Source organism: Urocampus carinirostris, chromosome 8 (assembly GCF_059441175.1).
Source record: "Urocampus carinirostris isolate Australia breed hairy pipefish chromosome 8, RoL_Ucar_1.0, whole genome shotgun sequence".
NCBI classification, from domain to species: domain Eukaryota; kingdom Metazoa; phylum Chordata; class Actinopteri; order Syngnathiformes; family Syngnathidae; genus Urocampus; species Urocampus carinirostris.
In genome coordinates this window covers 39,357,609-39,371,111 of record NC_142356.1, presented here as the reverse complement: position 1 = coordinate 39,371,111, position 13,503 = coordinate 39,357,609, and the positions used below count along the sequence as shown (strand labels likewise).

At 39.0% G+C, this 13,503-nt stretch overlaps 1 protein-coding gene and 2 long non-coding RNA genes across 7 annotated transcripts in view; 2 read left to right on the top strand and 1 right to left on the bottom strand.

Annotated features, from left to right (window-relative positions):
* The first annotated feature begins 1,432 nt into the window (after positions 1 to 1,432).
* Positions 1,433 to 2,846, top strand: LOC148361866 (uncharacterized). The gene is made up of 2 exons (XR_015851161.1): positions 1,433 to 1,670; positions 2,380 to 2,846. It is a non-coding gene; the product is annotated as an uncharacterized LOC148361866 (long non-coding RNA).
* Positions 2,847 to 2,929: 83 nt separating this feature from the next.
* LOC148361865 (uncharacterized) lies at positions 2,930 to 4,490 on the bottom strand. Its single transcript, XR_015851160.1, has 2 exons — positions 4,036 to 4,490; positions 2,930 to 3,305 (listed from the first exon to the last, which is right to left on the bottom strand). It is a non-coding gene; the product is annotated as an uncharacterized LOC148361865 (long non-coding RNA).
* Positions 4,491 to 5,159: 669 nt separating this feature from the next.
* Positions 5,160 to 13,503, top strand: part of clockb (clock circadian regulator b) — a 37,975-nt gene continuing 29,631 nt past the window's right edge. For 4 of the 5 annotated variants that reach the window (XM_088342677.1, XM_088342676.1, XM_088342675.1 and 1 more), the window contains exons 1-3: positions 5,172 to 5,291; positions 11,752 to 11,840; positions 12,756 to 12,890. The gene's annotated coding sequence lies outside the window, so the exon portion shown is untranslated. Of the gene's footprint in view, positions 5,292 to 11,751; positions 11,841 to 12,755; positions 12,891 to 13,503 lie in introns of all 5 variants that reach the window. The other variant, XM_088342674.1, reaches the window with a different exon arrangement.

The window sequence follows — 13,503 nt, the reverse complement described above, 5'->3', positions numbered from 1 at the left end:
CCTAGGTGTGAATGAGCTAGTGAGTTGTCTGTTTCTGTGTGGTCTGCTCACTGCCCAAAGATGACTGAGATGGGCTCCAGCACCCCTGCGACCCTACTGAGGATAAGCGGTGCAGATAATGGATGGATGGATATATGTGCAAAAACATGTTAAAGCCCCATTGTATAATATCTGACCACTAGATGCCACTGTATTGTCTAACGCAAACAAAAACCAGTGCCAAGAGCACAGCGTAGCAGCATGATGCCAGACAAATCTGGTGGTGACTTCTATGTAGGGAGTCCACTATGTAAAAGAAATACAAATTTATTCATTATATTTTATAAAAATTAACATTGGTATGATAGTTATTTTTGCCTAGTGTTCAAATCAATGTTTTTTTTTAAACTGAATGAAAGTGTTTCTGTACACAACAAGGCACTTAATGTTAAACACTGTCCCTTTAAGGTTTAAATTTCGCCACTGAAATTATATTTTATATGACACTAATAATAATAGGCAGCAGGGCAGCGCGGTTGTTAGCGCATGTGCGGCACAGTTCTGAGGTCATGAGATCGAACCTTCGTGTGTGGAATTTGCATGTTCTCCCCACGGTTGCGTGGGTTTCCTCCGGGTACTCCGGTCTCCTCCCACATCCCAAAAACATGCATGTCAGGTTGATTGGCCGGTCTAAATTGTCCCGAGGTGTGAATGAGCAAGTGAGTTGTCTGTCTCTGTGTGCCCTGCAACTGGCTGGCAACCAGTTCAGGGTGTCCCCTGCCCACTGCCCGAAGATAGCTGGGATGGGCTCCAGCACCCCCATGACCCTGCTGAGGATAAGTGGGGCAGATAATGAATGAATTAATGAATGATAATAAAAAAAAAAAAAAATAATAATAATGATGATAATAATAATTGGGCAGCACGGCGGCGCAGTGGTTAGCGCGTGTGCGGCACAGTTCTAAGGTCTTAGGAACCTCCTGTGTGGGTTCAAATCCAGCTACCGGACTTACTGTGCGGAGTTTGTATGTTCTCCCCGTGCTTCCGTTTCCTCCGGGCACTCCGGTTTCCTCCAACATTCTAAAGACATGCATTTCAGGTGGATTGGCCGGTCCAAATTGTCCCAAGGTGTGAATGAGCGAGCGAGTTGTCTTTCCCTGTGTGCCCTGCGATTGGCTGGCAACCAGTTCAGGGTGTCCCCTGCCCACTACCCAATGATTGCTGGGATGGGCTCCAGCACCCCCGCGACCCTACTGAGGATAAGCGGTGCAGCTGGCTCGCTACAACGGGTCAGGTGTATCGACATTTCGTTCTGTGTACATTGTTACAAAGAATGGGGGGGTTTTGGGGTTTTTAAGGGTTATTGTTCTATCTTCGTTATTCATTATCCATTTTCCGTTATCGGTCAGTTCATAATACGCTACAAAGCCTAGGAGCCGGGAAACTTAGGCTGCGTCCCATTCTTCGCACTTTCACTCGCTATGTGCCCTAGTCACTCGGTTTGCGCGTTCACGTGAAAATGGGGTGTGTCCCGATACTCTCAAGACCGAGGCAGAAGTGCCCTCAAACCAAGTCGTAACCACTTCAAGACCGAGGGGGCTCTCGACCTCACTTGGCAGCGAAGTGACTACCCAGAAGGCTTTGCGAATTCTCAATATCAACAAAGATGCCCGAAAAGGAACCACACAAATGTAAGTAGTTTTCCACAACCACGCATGTATTTACAATAAAATGTATTGAGATATCTTAGTTAGACGTAAATGCAATAGAAAATCGTATTTTCGCGTTAAAACACGAACATTGCAAAATCGCTACTTTACGAAGTGCACTAATCTACCAAGGGAGCTGGCAAAAAAAGAACCTTCACGCTACAAACTGTAAAGTAGGATAACTGTGCAGAAAATCACGGTTCAGCCCATCCCTGTTTTTATCTTAAACGAGTCGTGCTTTTCATGTACATGGCCAGTCGCTAAAGGAGCATAGTCAGAATACCGTTCTGGACATAAGCGCTTGTTTACTGCACACAATTTCGGGTGTCGTGTTTTATTTACAATATGATTCTTTCATGTGAGATCAGAATGCATTAGTTTTCATCATGCATTACGAGTAATGTCTCCGAATTTCACGTGGAAATACAGTTGAAACAAACTACTATCACATAGTTCACTGTCTTCTCTGTAAACACATATTAAGTGAACGAATTACCTTCTCAAAATGTTGTCCAAATGTGGAGACAATTCTAAAGCATATGTGATGCTGGCCAATAGAAGGCTCATACAGCCATAAGAATAACATGTCAATTTCATGTCTCACATCAACTAGTTGAGCATCGTATACACAGTTGTTTTTGTACAATACATCAGCATTAAGTAATTCTTGTTTTTTCCACCCAACCTAAAGGCCATTGTAGAACGTCCCGTGGAAGAGCTGGTCACCATCACAGCTACCACGCCATCCACACCACCGGGCACGTCGTTGGCACCTTCTAATCCGGCGCCAAACCCCAAATCACCCAGAAAAAAAAGGAAGCACGATACACTCCTTGACTTTTTGAAAGTGGAGTCTGCCGGAGTGAGGAAAAGTCTCGAAGAAACTGTGGCCAAAACTGAGCGGTTCCCGTCCTTTTTGGGAAGCTCGTGGACAAATTTCCAGAACAGTGACATCTCTGCAATGTTTCCCTTTGTTTTATAAAAGGAAAATATTTTTTTTTATTAAGAACTCAATGAAGTTCCAGTTTGTGTTTTCCAGCTTCATGGAAGTATTGGTATATTTTTGTTAAAATTTGTGACACATTATTTATTTACTATTATGTATTTTGGCCCAATGTGAGTTTGTTTTTCTGAAAGTAAAGTATTATTTAAGCTGGAGTGATTTGTAGTTGTTTTCTGTCCAACAGTCACATAGTTCACACGCAGTATCTCACATCATTATGAAATAAACCACCAAGGTGTTACTCAAAATGAAGATGTTTATTGAATAGTAATGCAGAAAAGCACATAATGCAAATGTGGGTCTGACTTAAAGAGCCTAAAATATGGCTTTTGGGCAATTTATTCCATATTAACTGTGGACAATTCTTTGTACGGTGGACCTGGGAACCCTGAAGACCCGTGACACCACACGGTAGGACAGAGCGTGGGCCAGCCAGTACACGTAGATCAGGACCTCCAGCCATGGCCCTGTTCCCTCTTTAGCAGCTCCTGCAGGGCCCACATAACCTTCTTGCTCAACCTTAAGTCCTGAATGAGTTCTGACTCCACATTCAACCATAAGCACAGGATGGGAACATTCCTGTCCAACCTGTCCATGCTTATGGGACAGCCACTCTGGAACACAATAGAAAACAAACATTTTAGACATAAATGTGGGCATAGAAAAGAAAAAGACCGCTTTAACTGTGATGTAAGCATCATGAAAAAATGTTGAAATTTTTTTGGTTTGAACAAATTTATTGACACTAATAACAAAAAAAAAACAATCATGACAATCACAACAGCAATCAAGCACATTCACAATATTATATTCCGATATGATGTTATTAACAGCAAACACAATGTGAGGGTTTGAACAACCCTTCTCGAAAATCCTATTTGCAATCAAGCATATTCACAATTTCATTATATGATATCTTTGTTAGTGTCAATAGATCTGTCCAAGCCAAAGTCGATTGTCTTTTTTGGTCTGAACAAATCCCTTGACACCAACAACAGAAAACAATCATGACCAAACAACAGCAATCAAGCACCTTTTTTATATCCAATGACAACTCTTTTGAATTAAATTCCTTATGAACTAAGGTTTTTGGGTCGTACAGGGAAGTTTGGTGACGATATTATGTCAGCTTAAGGGTCAGGTGGACTGTTCTTGTGTTTGTTTACTTTTCGTCATGTCACACATTCAAGACCCCTACTATGTGTCATAAAATGGCATTAAGATACTAATAAGTAGATTGCCATTTATGTCTACACAAACATAGGGTATTATGTGAACGTGCATTGTATGTTTACTCTTACTGTATTTGACCGAACGGGTCATTTTTTTACTGAGTGTACGTACCTTGTAAAGGTGAATCAGCACTACATAGCGCCGAAGCTGTCTTCAGTATAGCACATTTCTCCTCCGTTGATTGGAGACACGGAAAAGATGATGAGCTTTCAGGCAATCGGTAATAACACAGCTGTAGCGGGCATTTTTAACGTTGCACGAAATCTCCAACTGACACACTACTGAACACGCCGCAGGTTGAGACTCGAGTTGTTTACATGTGACGTAGGCCTATACGTCACTAAGGTCTACAGCCAATTAATATTACCGCCATCTCCTGGACAGGGGTGGAACCTTGCAAGTCTTGTCCAAACCTTTTCCACTTTGCACTCGACTCGATGAGGGCACTCCTCTATCGAGGGACCTCACTGGAGGGTTCTCGGGGCCGAGTGAGAGAAATGGGATTGGGCCTTACTCTCAGCCAAAAGGCCAAGCTAAGGTCCTAGCCCTAAAGCCTTGCTGCGATCATTGCGAATGCACCGTTCCCGGAGGTACTGCACTTCTAGATCTTCACATTCGACAATACAAAGGAAATTATTATTATTATTATTAATTAATGAGATGAGATAATAATAATAATAATAATAGGATCAGTAACGTCCTTCAAACCAAAAAATTGCATTAATTTACTACTATTGGATTTTTAAAAATTATTTACAAAGGCAGTCTTCGGAGGGGGGGGGATTAATCAATATCGCGAGGGAAACCTCAATACAGTATAGGAGCTGGTGTGACGTCACGCTATAGAGAGCTTTTGATTGGCTATTGATTAAAAGGGGATACCACCTAATGGGAGGGGCCTTGCTAAATACCCTGGTGATATAACGTCACAACATAAAAATATGATGGTAATATTTATAGAATTGTAAGGGTACGTGCTTCCACGGTTTCATTTTATATATATACGTTTTTTTATTGGTAAAAACGCAACCGTGTTTATATTGCGCCACAATTTTGTAATTACTTTATATGGCAAACAAATAAACGAATGAATAGATAAAAATCTCATAATATGCAATACATAAACAAAAATGAACAGTCGTAATTTTTCGCGGCAGTCTTCTCCTTGGCAGCTGCCCCGCGTACTGTACTTGCCAAATAGTGCGCCCTACTGTCTCTATTGCGCATGACTGTACGGCGTAGTATGAAGTAGGCCTCCTGTTTTTCTCCCCGAGCCGGAGTCCTCTTGGCCCCCGCCGCCGCCGCCGCCTCTTCTCGATGCAAGACTACGAGCGAAGCGCACGACCGAACGAGGCGCCGCTGTCGAGGTGAGTCCCTTTTGGTTGCGCCGTCTTTTTTTCCCGGGTGAGGTGAGAAAGTCGCGGAGGACCGCAGCAGAGAATCGGCGGACCGTTTCCGCACGCTGGAGGGCGAGCAAGGCCCAGTGACCCACATTCTCAGCAGCCTTGCGTGCGTGCGCGCGCGCGTCTGTCAACTGTGTGTGTGTGTATGTGCGTGCGTGGCCGCTCTATAGCGCGAGCGCGTGTTTTGTATGTAATGTATTTATATTTATATTTTATAAACATTTGCGTCATTTCAACATTTGTGTTCTGACTGACCTACATGTGGCTCGCCAGGCGTTTAAAAATCGGCTTGGCGCGCGGTGCTGTTTTGACGAGACGCAGTGGTATTTTACGGAATCATCGGTTGTTGCGTGACAGCTACGGGAGAAAGGCAGTTTTTCCGTGGAAAGGCTAAAATGTGTATTTCTTTTAAAATAAATCTCTTTTTTGGACTTGTTCCGCGGAACGGAGGAAATAAGCGAGTTAAGGCTAAATTGGCAGGTTTTGGTAGCGAAGCTTAGTTAGCATGTTAGCTAGCTACATTATGTGGGTTGCTCTCCCTCTTGTATAACGAACACCTGTGGCACATATGCTTTTATTAACTCGGTTTGGATTAATTATTTGTTTTATTTCATAGTGGCTTGTTTGTATTTATTATTTGCATGGGATGTCAATAAATGAAATAAAAGCTAAGTCATGAGGATTACTGTACAGTAGGTCATGGTAGCGCATCTCCAAAGTGGAGCCAAGATGGTTCTGAAACTTCCATATTATTACAAGTGGAGCTTACATTTTGGCTTGCACTATTTTACTTATTTCCTCTGTATCCACAGTTTGACATGTTAGACTGGTGTTATAGACGATATTTTAATGATGAAGCTGCTTTAGTGGTACAGCAAACCCCGTTTACCGAAGGGGCTACGCTCCTAAAAGGACCCGTGATTGTCGAAATCGTTGAAGTGGGACATTTATTATTATTTTCTTTTTTTATGGTTATTATAAAGTCAACACGTCTGCTTCACAGTTCAAAGGTACCTAGTTCGATTCCAGCCACTGGATTCTGTGTGTGGAGTTTGCATGTTCTCCCCATACCTGTGTAGGTTTTCTCTGGGCGCTCTGGTTCCCTCCCACATTCCTCCTCCCATATTTATAAATGTTTTTGTAGTTTTACATTCGTGTTCTCCATACCCTACATGTGGTTTGTCAGGCGTTTTTTAAAATCGGCTTGGCGCGCAGAATGATTCGTGTAAATTACCGAATCATTCGGCGCTTGGTCGTTACGTGACAGCTACGGGTGAACGTCAGTATGTACAAAACATTTTTCTTTTTTTTTAAATCTATTGTCTGCGCTTGGGAAGAAGCGAGTTGGCTAAATGGGCAGGTTTCCGTAGCGACGTTTAGTTAACATAGTAGTTAGCTACGGTATGTAAGTTTGTCTACCCTTGCCACATATGCTTTTAATCACTCTTTGAGCAATTCATTGTGTTATTTCAGAGTGTCCTGTTTGTTTTATATGTGTACATGATGTTAATATGTTGATAAATGAAATAAAATATAAGCCATAAAGATTACTGAACAGTAGGTCATAGTAGGGCTTCCCCAAAGTGGAGATGGTTCTGAAACTTCCATATTTGTACAAGTATCGCTTACATTTTACCATGCACGGTTTTATTTATTTATTTATTTATCTTTTATCGTTTATCGCCAGGACGTTCCAAACAGGACCCGATATTCAAAATATGTGAAGTGGATACCTTTATTTTTTACAACTTTCTTATAGCAAGTGGTACAGTGAATGACTGGTTAACACGTCCACCTCACAGTTTGAAGGTCCCTGCCTAATTCCAGCTACCGGCCTTCATGTGTAGAGTTTGCATGAATTGTGCCTGCGTGGGTTTTCTCCGGGCGCTACAGTTTTCTTCCCACATTCTAAAAAACATACATAGTATGTTGATTGGTGACTCCAAATTGTCCCAAGGTATGAATGTGCATGTGAATTGTTGTATGTCTATGTGTGCCCTGTCTGTGATCCTTACAACATTCCCTGATCTGAAACTTACACAAGGGGGCAGAAAAAATAAATAAATAAATAACCTTAAAGGAAATTACTGAACTATGAGAAAGGGTCGCGTTCTGATTTAGGCTATACAAACCAGTGTGGTAGGCAACTTCTGCGACTTTAGTGAAGATGAGTGGTTCGGAAAATGAATGAATATTGGTCAGTGATACCTTGGTACTCAACTATAATTCGTTTGGGATCTGTGTTCGACCACCAAGTGTTTTAATACCGAAACGTTTTTATCCCATATGAAGTAATGGCATTTAAGAGCTACCGAATACTAAGAATCTGTGACGTGCAGTGGTGAGGCACAGTCAGATTTACAAATAAATGAACCTATATCTAATTAATCATTTAATTGACAGACCACAAATGCAATATATAATCTGTAGCATAGTTAACATTTTGTTGTCTTACTATAATGTATAAAAGAAGTCTATGCGCTATGTTAGCTGGCTAATACTATCACCATTTCTATTGGTTGAGCTGAGGTTTGCACCATATCCGAATTATTGGTCATATTGTTGCTGTACAAGTCATTTTAGTAGCACTGGTAAAAGAAAAAAAGTAAAAACCTCATTTTTGAAGCTTAGAGCTACTTTTTTGTTCCTGATTAGTGCGAAAAGTCACCAGTTTAATATGCATTTTTTAAATAACATGTTATTAATAAGTTGTTACTTTGCATTACTACGTTATTATTATGGTCTGCATTTCTATAACGCTTTCAAGTCAATGAAGATCTCCCAAAGCGCTTTACAATGTGCTTCACACACACCCACACACCAAGGCGCCTACTTATTGGGGGCATTAGGGATTCAGTGTCTTGCCCAAGGACACTTCGACATATAACACGGTGGAGCTGGGAATCAAACCTGCGACCTCATGCTGCCTTGTTGAAGGGACTGAGTGCTTTACATCAATAATTATTTTCTAATTTAAAAAATATTTGTGGAAAAATAGATCATGTATTTAACGACACTGATTTTTCATTTCAAGGAGAAATCAGATTTCCTAGAAAATTGTAATGTAATGTAATTGTAATGTCCCTTCACTACGGGGATGAATAAAGTATCTATCTATCTGATAAGCTATTTTCAGACCCGGTCCACTGGTTACTTGGGTGTTCTCAGGGGGCTACCTGATATCTGCAGGTAACACGTTGGTGACGCCTGATGTTAATTTGATGCCAACTTTGTCATTTTGCTTTCTTCAATCTATCATTTTTGCAATAATTCCAGGTTCAGTATTTTTAGATAGCCACGAGAATGTAGCCAATATAGGCATCAGCTATTACCTGAAGTAGGGCTGCCATAACTAATTGATAAAATCGCTTATCAAAAGCGTTGGCAACTAATTAGATCATCGATTCGCTGTATCGTGTGATTTATGAGCCACTAAGTACGTTAAACCAAAGAAAATAAGATCATTTGGATCTCATTGAGATGCTGAGAGTTGTAGTCCCGTGAAGGTTCGGCAGGTGGCGCCAAGGTCGTATTTCATTTTTTTAAAAAATGTTCTCTTATTGGACATTGCAACATTAAAAAACAAAAATTGCATTGAACTTTCAACTTTGTAGTGTTTGACTCGTCATCACAAACAAAGTTAATAATTCACAAGGGAACAGAAAGTGTTGCAGAATAACAGGGGAAAAAAACAAGTAAATACAATAAATAAAGTAAAAAAAAAACAATAATAAAATGTTTAATTCTAGAAAAGGGGCATATATATATATATATATATATATATATATATATATATATATATATATATCTCATCTCATTAGCCGTACCGCTTATCCTCAGTGGGGTCGCGGGAGGCTGGAGCCCATCCCAGCAATCATCGGGCAGTGGGCAGGGGACACCATATATAGTAAAGTATATACACTGTATATATAGTATAGTATATACACTGTATATATACTGTATATATATATATATATATATATATATATATATATTCTGCGATTGGCTGGCAACCAGTTCAGGGTGTCCCCTGCCCGATGATTGCTGGGATGGGCTCCAGCACCCCCGCGACCCTACTGAGGATAAGCGGTGCAGCTGATGAGATGAGATATATATATATATATATATATATATATACATATATATATATATATATATATATATATATATATATAGTGTATATACTATACTATTTATATGTATAATATAATATATATATGTATTATATTTAGTTACTCTATATAACACGCTACAGTGGGCATTTGCACGTCACACTGGGTATTTGTATATTGTATTCTTTTGGCTTTATTATTGTACTGTTCTCAGCTCAGGGATGCTGCTGGAAATGTGAATTTCCCTTCGGGGATGAATAAAGTATCTATCTATCTATCTATCTATCTATCTATCTATCTATCTATCTATCTATCTATCTATCTATCTATCTATCTATCTATCTATCTATCTATCTATCTATCTATCTATCTATCTATCTATCTATCTATCTATCTATCTATCTATCTATCTATCTATCTATCTATCTATCTATCTATCTATATATATATCACAAAACCAGAACAGACCAGTGGACCTCAGAGCATTAGTTTTAGTTCTTTTATTAAGTAAGCGTTCAGGGCTTGCTGGAGACGTGATGGCCGTCAGACGTCAGCAGCGGCGCCGGGGAGATAGCTTCTGATCGAGTGGGCAATCGGAGTGCGGAAATCAGGCAGGTCGTGTTTACGGGGGCTGGAGAGGAGATCGAAGCGTGGGACGGAAACAGGTCGGATCGGAGGCAGGCAGAAACGGGTAAGCAGAGTTCTTAAATGAACGGGATATCAGGAGAAACACACAGTTACAAATGTACACTCTGACACTGGTCTCTGGACGCAGCGCGCTTAAGAGAGAAGTGCCAGCCAATCAGAAGGCGCCCACCCAGGCGCCACATGATTGCTCCAGGTGATCTGAGTTAGTAATCATGACAATATAGTGTATATACTATTCTATATATATGTATAATATATATGTATTATATATATATATATATATATATATATATATATATATATATATATATATATATATATATATATATATATACATACATATATATATATATATATAAGCCGCTACTTTTTTCCCAAATGTTCAACCCTGCGGCTTATTCAGTGATGTGGCCAATTTATGCCAGCGGCGCTCGAGTACAAAAGGTAAGATTTTGACCGGTGGAATATATGCGCAGAGGAAGACTGCAACTTCTTAGCTTGTGCACAAATTAAATTAGCGTAGAAATATCCTCACCATGCAAATTGCAAAAAGAAAAGCAGCTTTCAAGCTAAATGCAATTGAGCAGTCCGATAAAGAAGGAAACAGAGCTACTGCACTTAAACTTTACTTTGTTGCTAGCGTGTTTTTGAATAAGGGAGCGTGAGACGACGTCTATATGACATAGTATCTTTCCCATACTGGGGAAGACGACTTTGATGACGCCAGTTATAAGGAGGAAGATGAGGACGGTTTACCGTGATTACTACAAGTACGGTATGATTTTTTAACAGAGCCGTTTACCGTGTTGCGAGCGTGTTGCTAGTAGCGTTTTGCTACCCTTCACAGGCACGGCTTGGGATGAAATTTATAATATTATTATTAAAAATCTCTCTCTGTGTACCGTCTTTCTTTGTAAATATGTGTAACCATGTATAATATGTATTTGCAACTGTATATTTTTGTAATGTATTTTTTTAGAGACTTATTCTGATATGTTTTCAACGGGCGAAAACAACGGGGGCTGACGGGAAGTGGGGTAAAGGTGAGACGTGTTTGTGGACGCAGCGGACAATAGTGGATATATATTTTTCCCACCCTTACCTTTGGAAATATAATTTTTTTTTTCCTTGGATTATTTTCAACGGGACCCGGACTCTGCAGGTCTGCATCAAACCTTAAGTACCGGTATCATTTTCCGTTCATTTTGCCGGCTGTGATTTTTGGACTGTGTAGAATATATTCAGTTACAATCGCAGGACTCAAAGTCAGGTTTGGGTTAAATTTGTGATTGTGTTACATGTTTTAATGTGGGCGCATGCGGCTTATATACAGGTGCGCCTTGTGTAAGTACAAAAGCGGTTATCCTCTTAAAATATGGTGGGTGCGGTTTATAATCAGGTGCGCGCTATAGTCCGGAATTTACAGTGTATATTTATATATATATTTATTTATATATATAAAATGTTTGTGTGAGTTTTTGATGTCCAATTCAAGCACCAGTTATGAATTTCAGAGCTTAAGAGTTTTTTTCCCCTGCGTATGTCTGTGTTTGAATGAACTCCAATGTTGGCTTGGACCATTTGCATGCATTTCAAACAGTGAGCTGACGGCTCTCATGGTTTGTAAATTTGACCGGTTCTATTTCATTGTGTGTGTGTTGCAGGCTAGGTGTGGTTAACATAAAACAGATCAGTAAGCTCTGAAGAGGATAGTTTCTGAAGCTGTGCCTGAAAGGGGCATTCCAGTGACTGAGTAAGTTTTGAATCACATTTTATATATATATATATGTATATATATATATATATATATATATATATATATATATATATATATATATATATATATATATATATATATGTATATGCATATGTATATATATATATATATATATATATATATATATATATATATGTGTGTGTGTGTGTGTGTGTGTGTGTGTATGTATGTATATATATGTGTATATATATATTTATATATATATATATATATATATATATATATATATGTGTGTATGTGTGTGTGTGTATGTATGTATATGTGTATATATATATACATATATATATATATATATATATATATATGTGTATGTATATGTATATTATATGTATATATATATATATATGTATGTATGTATATGTATATATATTATATGTATATATATATATGTATATGTATACATATATGTATGTATATATATATATATGTATGTATATATATATATATATATATATATATATATATATATATGTATATGTGTGTATATATATATATATATATATATATATATATATATATATATATATATATATATATATATATATATATATGTATATTTGTATATAAACTAGGTCATGGCGCTCCAAAACACTTTCTCAAGAGCTCTGACAAAAGCATGACAAACTATTCATTTTCATTATTGATGTACTCTTAAGATGTTTACAATATTTTTTTTTTATCATACTCAATGTTTATTATGTCTTCGTGGTATGAAAAACACGCACAAAAAGTAGTTTTTTTTCCTGTTATGGACAATTAATCAACTTTTTATTTAGTGTAAAAAATGTATTCAATGTATGAGCAAGTATATTCGTCACCTGGCGTTTGAAACGATTGGATATAAGCTAAATGTAGTGTGACGATGAGCTTCCTGCTCTGATTTTTGTACAGGTTTGGATAACCACCATGGCTTTTCCACGGTCTGATGACCTGTGATGACCTCCTACCTCTGACCTTTAACTCTATTCTCCCCAATCACTGGAAGAAAACGAAAATTAACTCACACTGCGCATGAGCTGCACTGGGGTGAGTGAACACAAACGCATACCCAAAGAAATGTGACACATTTGGAACAATGAATATTTTTGGGAGAATTATGCAGATCACATTAAGATAAGAAATAGCATCTCATCTCATCTCATTAGCTACACCGCTTATCCTCAGTAGGGTCGCGGGGGTGCAGGAGCCCATCCCAGCAATCATCGGGCAGTGGGCAGGGGACACCCTGAACTGGTTGCCAGCCAATCGCAGGGCACAGGGGGACAGACAACTCACTCGCTCATTCACACCTAGGGACAATTTGGACCGGCCAATTCACCTGAAATGCATGTTTTTAGAATGTGGAAGGAAACCGGAGTGCCCGGAGGAAACCCACGCAAGCACGGGGAGAACATACAAACTCCGCACAGGAAGTCTGGAGCTGGATTTGAACCCACGCAGGAGGTTCCCAAGACATGAACTGTGCCGCACATGCGCTAACCACTGCGCCGCCGTGCTGCCCAAAAATAGCATTATATTATAATGCAACGTGGTATTAATATTTAATTTAAATGTATTTCTAAATATGTATCAATATTGTTCTGAATTATTGCTCTTCTCTTCAACATTAATTGTAATTTTAAAGCTGTCATGAAATAAG